The sequence below is a fragment of the Lepidochelys kempii genome, chromosome 8 (genome assembly GCF_965140285.1).
Source record: "Lepidochelys kempii isolate rLepKem1 chromosome 8, rLepKem1.hap1, whole genome shotgun sequence".
Lineage (NCBI taxonomy): Eukaryota > Metazoa > Chordata > Testudines > Cheloniidae > Lepidochelys > Lepidochelys kempii.
The window spans coordinates 38173606-38184050 of NC_136387.1; positions in this window are offsets into that span (position 1 = coordinate 38173606).

Consider the following 10445-nt stretch of genomic DNA (forward strand, 5'->3'; position numbering starts at 1 on the left):
TCATTCAGGCAGGTACCTAACAAAGTCCTCTGGTTATTCAAGTTAAACCAATTAACAGGTGAAATCACCGTTTGGGGACTTACTGATTTTGAAGAAGCAGCGATGTATGAACTGAACATTGAGGCCACCGATTCTGGGGGCCTCTCTGCACACTCCACGGTCCTTGTGAAGTTTATAGGTGTAAATGACAATCCCCCAGAGGTGACAATCACCTCTGTAACCAGCCCGGTATCTGAGGACTCCCCCAACGAGATTGTGGTAGCCCTGTTCTGTGTCAGAGACCGGGACTCCGGGGACAATGGGGAAACAATTTGCTCCATTCAGGCTAATCTCCCTTTTGCTCTAAAACCAACTTTCCAGAATTATTACGAGTTAGTGACACAAAGTCCACTGGACAGGGAGGAAGTGCCGGAATATAATATAAGCATCACAGCCACAGACCTAGGGCACCCCAGGCTAACCGCTGAGCGGGTCATCAGTGTGCAAATATCGGACATTAACGATTGTTTAATCAGTCATCATATCTCATGTACCTGAAGGAAAACAACAATCCCAACCAGCTGGTTGGAGCTGTGCGCTCTGAAGACATGGATACAGAGCAGAATGCCAGAGTGAGGTACTATTGCCTGGGAAGGTCGGTGACTTCCAGTTGTCTTCTTACATCTCCATAAACTCCGAAGACGGGAATGTGTACGTTCTGCGGTCTCTGGGTTATGAGCAAAGGAGGGATTTCCAGGTTACAGTGAGAGCTGCATATGGCGGGTCCCTTCCACTGAGCTCTGAAGTCATTGTTCGAGTTGTGACAATTGATGAAAATGACAACGCCCCCTTCATTTTATACCCTCTGCAGAACAGCAGCTCCCCCGCTAATGACCTGGTTCCCAGATCGGCGGAGGCGGATTAACTGGTGACAAAGGTGATGGTTGTGGATGGAGATTCCGGTCAGAATTCTTGGCTTTCCTACCAGCTGCTGAAAGCCACAGACCCAGGTATCCTCATTGTCGGGCTCCAAAACGGGGAAGTAAAAACCACGAGGCCAGTGACTGAACGAGACAACTTTCAACAAAAGCTTGTCATCCTGATTAGGGATAATGGAAAGTCACCTCGCTCCACTACAGCGGAAGGTCCATGTGCTCCTGGTAGACGGGCTCTCAGACGCCTACATGCAGATAGAGGATACGTCAAAGGAAGCAGAAGAAGATGGAACGTTGATTTTGTATTTAGTAATTTATTTGGCTTTAATTTCCTTTATTTTTCTTGTCTCTGTGGTGATAACTGTCGCCATGATGAGAAATACAGCAGGAATGTGCAGGGAAAGATACACTGCGTCCTCCAGGAATTTTTACGCGATTCCAACTTTTCCAACACCTTGCTAGACATAACAGGCACTGGGACTCTCTGGCAATCCTATCGTTATGAGGTCTGTCTGACAAATGGGCCAGGCAACAGTGACTTTAAATTCTTTCAACCGCTGGGATCGCCTTTGCCTGTGGAAAATGGTAATGTGGAAGTGAATCCCAAGACCAGTTTGGAGACTCAGACTAATTCCAACATGCTGGATGGAAAGGATCCCGTGAGAGGGGTGAGTGAGCACTTCCACTTAGCGCTTGCGCTATGGAGACAGGAGTATTGTTTGGATAATTTTATTTATCTTATGCCTCCACTAAAAGTTCATTGTTAATAATAAAGGGATGAAACCCCTATATACATCCTTTCTCCTTCCCTTTCCATAATCTATATGTATTTACCTGGGATTGAAACACATTTTGGACTATATACACGTATGCCTTCGTATGAATCAATGGTATTTCTCCCTTGAAATAATATAGGTTGCTATTTTCAAAGGATCCTAAACGATAAAGCCCCAACACTGCATTGAAATTGGTGCCCAACTCCATCTTTTGAAAATCCCAGCCATGGGTTTATTCTTCTTAACGTTCACCTCCTTGATTTCCAAACTACAAGGCTGTGATATGAGAGTACTGAATAGCCTAAAGGCCATAACCAAGCGAGAAAGTTACGTCCTATTTAGGTTCTGATCACTATTTAGGTTCTGTCCATCAATTATAAGATACAAGTTCGTATACATCGGACAAGGGGTCACAACTTGTGTTGCTATAACTGTTAATTGTGACAAATTTGGAAATCTGTAGGCTTTGTATTGTATTGCTGAGATAATGGTTGCATTTTTATTTGTTTGTTTGTATAGAGGGAGTAGCTTTTTGTTTATTAAAGAATTTTTAACAAATTAACCTAGTTATTTTAAAAAGGATTGGAAACTAGGCAATGAAGAGGAGAAGGCTATTGTACTAATAATCTAGAGACTGTTTGTACTGGCAGAGAAAACTAATTTTGGAGTACCAGAAGATGAAGGAATGGGGGCAAAGAAAATCCATGAGGTAGACAGTGCTAGCCCATGAAGAGTGGGTTTGTTGTTGCTGTTATTTAAAAACAGGGATTTAAAAAAAAAAACTGGGTCCTGAAATGAACGTGGGACCGATGGAGTCCTCTAAGGATTGAAGTGTCCTCATCATGCTTATTTCTGTATTTCAGAAAGTGGGCATTAAAATGTTGTGCATCCCATAGTTCAGAAAGTTGGGTCTCGAGAGAAGAGTTATAGTAGACAGGGGAAGAGAGATGAAGGCATTAATAGAGATTTTTCAAGAAAACGGAGTGAAGCAGCGTTGTACGTCGGTGATGTTTGAGGAGAATGGGGGACGGGAGAATGATGATCGTAGGTTGCCAGCGCCCAGCTCTAAGAGATGAAGAAGGAGAAGAAAAGTTCTAAGTCACGGATGGTACCAAAATTTAGGACAGTAAAGGCAAATAATTCACAAAAGATTGAGGCCGACTGGAGGTTGCTCCCGTGGCCCAGAAAAGTGAAAGGAAGCTGAATTTGTATCTGTCTCTATAAAGTATTTCTTTAAATATTTGTAAACTACTATAGGGATCAATTCTTACCATTAATGACTAAACAAAAGGTGAGCCATCTTTCTGTTTAGGGTGACTGACCTCTGCTAGTCTTCTTTGTGCATCCGAGATTAGTGTAAGAAATTAGGTTTATTTTGACTTTCACGAGAAAATGTTGTTTTTTCCTGATCCTTCTATGCTCAGAATACAGATCTGCTCTTTCTACCCACCTCACCAACAGTGACCCAATAGCTCTTCAAAAAGGGGCATGGTCTGGCCAAAAAGGGATGTGCTTACCTCAAAAATTCTTTAGTCAGAGCTGTTAAAATTCAAACTTGACATTAAGAGTTTTTAAAGTCTGAAGAATAGACATAGTGAGCGACACAGTGGTCTTGTGAGAAAATACCTTGAAAATGTATGTCTGCAGAAGAGAATATCTTTTCAGAGGAAAACCCCAGATCAGGAGCTGAGAGCTGTGCTCACAAGGTTTGATTAGGTGCAAAGGGAAGAAACATGAGATGGAGTCTGACACAGAGGGTGAGAATCTTCCTGTCCCACACCACACACAGATGACCATGGCAGTGGAACTGGCCTGATTGCAGCCCCTGAGAGCCAAGGAAAACGTGACCAGCAGAGATGGATGGCAGAATTAGGGATCAGGGAGAGGGAAGGAGCCCAGGGTGCTGAGAGAAAGCCCAGGAGAGGCACATGGAACAAACAGCAACAGTCAAGGCCAAAGAAGAAGCCACGGAGAAAAACCACCGAAGATGAAAGGCCATCTAAGAATATGAGGAAAGAGCACACAGGAGGCTGAGGAAAGGGGGCTGATGGAAGCTCATACAATGCAGCTCAGGATACTGAAGCAGCAAAAGGGGCTTCCCCATCCTTTGAGTATGCCCCCTTTTCCCCCACAACGCAAGGGAATGTGAGAAAGTCTGCCCAGTTTATGAAGAGGATGACTCTTTATCAGAGAGTACCTGTCCGCTTTGGAAAGACTATATGGGATGAACAGTATTCCAGAGAATAAACCGACGTCTATTCTCTTAACCAGAATAACTGGGAAGGTGAGCCAAGACTTAATGATAAAGAGGAGAGTGATGCTAAGGTGTACAAGAAATTAAAAAAAATTATCCCTGACACCTATCGATTGAAGAAAGTTCGAGTGTCTAAATATCTCGCATGTTGAATATGTACATAAAAGATGTAATTTTATGACAAAATGGAGAATGGGAGTGCAGGCTGAAGGTGATTATGGAAAACTGATCTGATGGCCCAGGAGCAATTGTTATGGATAGTTCCAGATGGGGTAAAGGCAGCCATCTGTGACAAAAACAAAACCCTTCACCATTTTTGAGGCTGCAGACATTGCTGATGAATATGTTGAATCAAGGGCCCATCAGAGGCACAAATCCCAGAGGAATTAAAATCCTCATGACATCCTGATGAAGAGGGGATTGGAAATAAACCTAACCACAACTTTGATTTAAAAAACCCTCTAGAGCCAAGGGTTTAAAATCCCCCTACCAAAAGGGAAGACACGTATTCTGTCATCACTATGGGGCTCCAGCCAGATAAAACCAAAATGCCTGAGGCTCAAGGTAAGCCCATGATCTGTGCCCAGCGCCCCAGTGAATACCACCACCATTGCTTCAGAGCTAGTGATGGAGCAGGAGTAAATCCTAGTGAACTATGTTAGGACTGGATCTTGGGAGGGTAGAGAAGAATTTATTAAAAATGCAACGGTAGATGGCATAGATTGTTAGGGCTGGAGGGACACAGCAGCCCAAGTCACTTTGATCAGGGAAAGTTTGGGGGTAGGGGAGAGACAGAATTCCTGGTAAACACTTAAATATATTAGCTTTGGCCAAATTCCCTGTAATTGTATCTTTGGCCAAGGTCTACATTCTCCTGAGGTTTTAATTAGCAATGATATATTAACCATGTTTAAGAAGATTAATATAATAATTCGCAGCCAAAAAGAGTAAAGTTCTGTCTAGCCTGGCTTGTCTTTGGACAGCAGAGAGGGCTGCAGAGGCGGGTGATGGGGTTGAAATGCCCCGAGTCCTTTGTCAGCTGAAAAGAACAGTCTGTCCCCCAAGTAAGGACTTGGAGATTTCATTGCTTTGCCAGAGTCTGCTCTTAATTTAAGTGAGACTCTAAAGGAATTTGTGGAGGTACAATTGGCTTATACTTCCGTGGTCAAGAAGAGGGATGCAGCTCAGAATAATATCCTGGCGGGGAAAGGAAAGGGTAATTTTTTTTCTAAGAGGCTTGTTTACAAGGAGGCTTCCCCTAGTAAAAAAAGATGTCCCAGTGAGATTTGCAAGCAAGTGCTTGTGCCTGTGAAGTACAGGAGATGGTTCCTACAAGTAGCTAATGATTGTCCCCTTGCCGGACCCTTAGGAGTGGAAAGAACCTGTGATAGGTTCAAACAGAATTTCTACTGGCTTCTCATGGCTGAGACAGTAAAAATAAAATCATTGTAAGAGTTGTGTCTTATATCAAAAGCATAAGAGGTTAAGAGGACCCTGCAAGGTACCTTTGCCGCCTTTGCCCATCATTAAGATGTTTGCCAGAATGTCTATAGAAATTGTTGGCCCCCCAGGCCAGACCTCCCAGAAATAGAAAGAAATATATACAGATTGTGGTGGATGCTGCCACCAGGTACCCTGAGCCCCTAACAACCATTTTGAGCAGGGTAGGTTTTCCCAGGGAAATCTTGTCCGACCGTGGTGCAAATTTCATGTCTATAGTTTTCAAGAAATTATGGGAGTTGTGTGGAGTGAGGTATATAAAAGCCATCCCCTATCATCCAGAGACCAGTGGTTTGGTAGAAAGAATAAGTGGAACATTGAAGTATATGCTAAGCATGTATGTTATGCGGCAAGAGAATGACTGGGATGTGTTGCTCCCTTATTTGTTATTCACATACAGATTTTCCCCCTAGGGGGACGTGCGCAGGGATTTTCATTCACTTTTATAGGGGCACTTTAAACACCGGCTCCCTGGCCTCCCCATCCATCCCCACAGCGCCGCTGGGCTGCTGCCTCACCACCCGCATTGTCCCAAGCTCCCTTCTGCTCCAAAACACCTACTGGAGGCTGCAGGCGAGGAGGGGTCAGCCGGCTTCCCAGCTCGCCTCTTGCGGAAGCTTTTCTGCCAGCTCGGCTTCCCTGCACCAGGCGCCATCAAGTGGGGCTCAGCAGGGCGCTAGCTGCAGTGCCTTTCCCAGGCACGCCCATTCAGCCCCGCTCAGCCCAGTTCCCACCCTGGCAGAAAGGGGGGAAGATGGGCTGGGGGAGGAAATCCCAGGGCAAGGGGTGGGGCAGAAGCTGGGGGCAGTGGCCCTGCTTGCCCCCCTTGTGCACGCCCCCCCCTAAACTGCTTTATGGGAAACTGGTCAGGGGACCCCTAGATTTAATTCAAGGCTCTAGGGAGGGTAGTATAGAAGAGTCAGGACAGCCCAGAGGGGAATATGTCACTTGATTTTAAAGAGAATTTAAAGCTATGATAGACTTGGAAAGAGGCAGAAGTCTGAAAAACATGGCAAGACAGGCGTACTGAGGAAAGATCCTTTGGTATAGTTGACTTTGTGTTATTGTTGATTCCAGTGAGGAAAAATAAGATGCAAGGCTATTGTGAGAGACTCTTGGAGATGATAATGAGGTCACTTATAGTGTAAAGTAGCCCCCTGGCAGGGGAGCTCGTGCAAATGGTACATGTCAATAGTTAAAAGCTTACCAAGAGAGAAAGATGGCAGGCAGTGAATATGATTTGTTGTGCTGATGAGGGAACATTTACTGCCTCTTTAATTGATTTTATCAGAGAGAGTAAGGATTCCCCTAAAGAGCATTGTTATTTGGGAGGCTTGGGACCCAACCCAAAAGCAGGAGATGTTGATCCTCTTGAAATACCACAGCTAGGTATTTTCCAACCTGCAGGTGTAAAGAGCAAAATAGAGCATTTCATTAAAGCTAGGGGACACGCCCTACCCCTAGCAGAGCAAATTGTGCTAAATGAGAAATTAAAGACAAACTCAGGAGGAAGTGGAGAGCATGTTAGACATAGGAGTGATTATTAAATCAAAAAGCATCTCCTATTATGATGGTTCCTAACAGGGACAAAACAATTAGATTTTTATGTGGGTTTTAGAAGGGTAAATGCCATCACCTAACCCTGCTCCTTACTCCACACCCAGGACAGAATACCTACTGGATCTACTGGGGAGTGAAACGTACATCAGTAATCTGAATTTAATTTAAGGGTATAGGCAAATTCCCTTAGATGCTGATGTCCAGGAAAAGATGCTGATGTCCACTATGTCAGCTTTCATAGTGGAATCTGGTCTATATGGATGTGGGGGCTACCTTTCAAAGGCTAATCAATGCAGAGCTGCTAAACTAGGGGAATATTGCTCCTTCCTTTTCCCCTGACACCATCCCCCGTATTCAGTACCGAAGCTGACACTTCACGCTCATAATTGAGACAGTTACTAGAAGCTGTACCTAAAGTAGAATCATATTTTCAAGTATCTGTGCCACATATTCAGAAAGGAAGATATTTACATAGCATCTCTGTGGCTCCCTCAATCACATTATTGCAAGAAGAACTGAAATAAATGTAGATATACGTAAGTGGGAAAATCAAAATAATAACGCTATCCAATGAAAGCAATTTAATGGAATCAATGATTTTAGTGGCGGCGCTGTTGACCATAGACCAGCAGATCCTTTAGCCATATTAGTTAGGAAGCAATATGCACGCTAAGCCGAAGGAAAAACCATTTTAGCTATTCAGGAGGAATGGCCAAATATGGTGTAAGGATGTTTTAAATACATTCAGGGACAGCATTAATAGCCGAATTATTCGCAATTAAGGTACAATATTGGACGTCAAGAAAATGGCTGGAAAGCATAGTGATTGCTTTAAAAATACTCTGTTTTGTTGAAGTAAAATGGTGTGTTAGGTATCAAACGGATCCATGAAAAGGCATGTAGCCTAGTTTATTCTCTAGCTGTGTGGGTGCCGGGCGTGATCCGAAACAATTCTGTGTTCTTTAGCTGAGGACGTGGAAAGTGACTCCCTTGTCACCAGTATTGCGAAGGACTTAGGGGCTGCTGTTAGCCAGCTGTCTGCGGTCCGCATTGTTTCTGAAGGGATCATTCAGCTGAATCTAAACACCCGGGATCTGCCAATAAAAGAAAAACTGGACCTAGAGTAAAACTGCCTGGAAACTGAGATCTGTAAAATATTCTTGAAACCCCCATTGTCTCCAATCCAAGCGTAAGTGGTGGAGGTTTCCTACGTAAACGATCATTCCTCTCTGTTCCGTTCCCCGAAAATGAAATGGATGTAGAGATGCCGGAAGCCACATCCGTTGGGTCCGGCTTTCATCTGGACAGTGCCCAGGATTTAGTTGTGGGAGGCAATAGCCTCCAGATCTACACGCTAAGCTCCGATGAGCTGTCAGGGTTAATGGGGTTGGCTTTAACTGCTCAGAGCTGGTACTGTACTGCAGAGGCACTTGGACCGGGAAGAGAAGCTGGGGTTTAGTTTAACTGCAACCAATGGGGATTCTCCACCCAGGTCTGGCACGGGACAGGTCTGCGTTATAGTCCTCCTGGATGCCAATGGTAGCATCGCTGTCTTTACTCGCGCGATTTACTAAACACGTTTTCCGGAAAACAGCCCCATTGACCAGTAAATCAGACAGATGTCGTCAGCTATTCCAGCTACACTCTGTCACCAGAGCAAAACGAATCTGCTGAAGGGTGGATTTTGAGAAAGCTAAAAATTACCCGATGGAGCGTAAAGCCACAAACGACTGGGGTCTGTCTGCGTACTGCGAAGTCCTCGTGGAGGTTCTGAATGTGAATTACAACCTGCCGGAGGAGATAGCACTCACATCCTTCACCGAGGAGTCCCCCCAAGGACAGTGTCAGAGACGCAGATTCCACGGACAGTCGGAATTTTGCTCTAGATCCTGCTTTTAATTATTACGATGAGCTGCGGACCACAAAGGCTCGGGAGAGAACATCGGAGTTATAAATACAGTCATCAATGCCATGGACTCAGGGACGCCCAGCCTAACCACTCAGATATCGGAGGATATCGTCTCCACGCAGTTATCATGCATTTAATGACAATTCTCTAGAATTTAACCAGACATCCTACACTATATACTTGAAGGAAAACATCGCCTCAGCTGTACTGATTGACAATGTAAATGCTGTTGATTTAGATTGAAAGCAGAAGGCCAAAATGAAATGTTCCTTAGTGCAGAGTCAGATAAGTGAGCTGCCTTATATCTCCATAAATTTTGAAAATAGTAATATTTATATTCTTAGAACCCTGGATTATGAAAAGGTAAGAGATTGCCAAATTGCAGTGAGAGTGGCGGATGGCAGCTGTGAAGTCCAGGAGGAGCTGAAATCGTCATCTGAGTTGTTATAATTGATAAAAATGACAAAGCCCTGTTCATTTTATACTGTCTACAGAACAGCACCTCCACCCTGGTTCTGAGAGCAACAGAGGCGAGTTACGTTGTGGCTAAGGTGGTGGCATTGATTCTGGTCAGAATTTTTGGCTTTCCTACAGACTGCCGAAGGTCACAGACCCAGGTCACTTTCGGACTCCAAAATGGAGAAGTAAAGACCGACAGACCAATTACAGAGAGAGAAATTAAGCCAAAATTAGCTGTTGTTTAAACAATGGACACCTGCCCTAATCCAGTGCTGCTACGCTAAATATACGGCTAGTGGATGGGTTTTCAGAAGTGCATATACATGTGTAACTACGAAAGCGGAGCAGCGTCGCATATTAAATATAAATATATATTTAGGTTGAAATTGGCTTCAATTTCATTGTTTCTTGTTTCTGTCGTGGTCCATACTGCTGTACAATACGTAAACACAAGAAAACCAGGAGAAAATCAGGAAAAAGATGCATGTGACGTCTTCCCGTTGCCCTCTTAAAAAAAAACAAAAAACAAAACAAAACGGGGAAGGATCCCTTCGCCAGAACTACATATGTGATGGTTGATCAACAGTGAGTTCAGGTTTTTCAGGCCGCAGTTTCCTAGTTTTCCTGTTGAGGACCCAAATAAAGAAGGGAATTACAGGACTTCGGTGAGTACCCAAGATATCGACAACCTCGCTGAAGAAATAGAAGCAAGGGGGCACATGAGAGAATTGCATTGAGGTGTATTATGGTATTTGCATGTGTAGAATAAACGTTCTAGGATGTTAGAGAAGAAAAGATGTGGAAGTATGAGAATCCATTTTATTTCTCTATTAATTTATATTTCTCTCTCGTATAATGGGAAGTAAACTGGGTTAAGAAGTTCTGACTGTAAAATATTATAATCACAAATTGTGTTTAAAAAAGAAATCTTTGCCATGCAGAGAGTAACCACACGCAATAAGCTTATACTATAAAACCATGGATGTCCTATTTTAGCTGAGCCACAAGGTGGCGATATTACCAAAGACGGTGCTGAAAAGGCAGCTTTTCGGACTCCGCCAGCACTCAGTGGA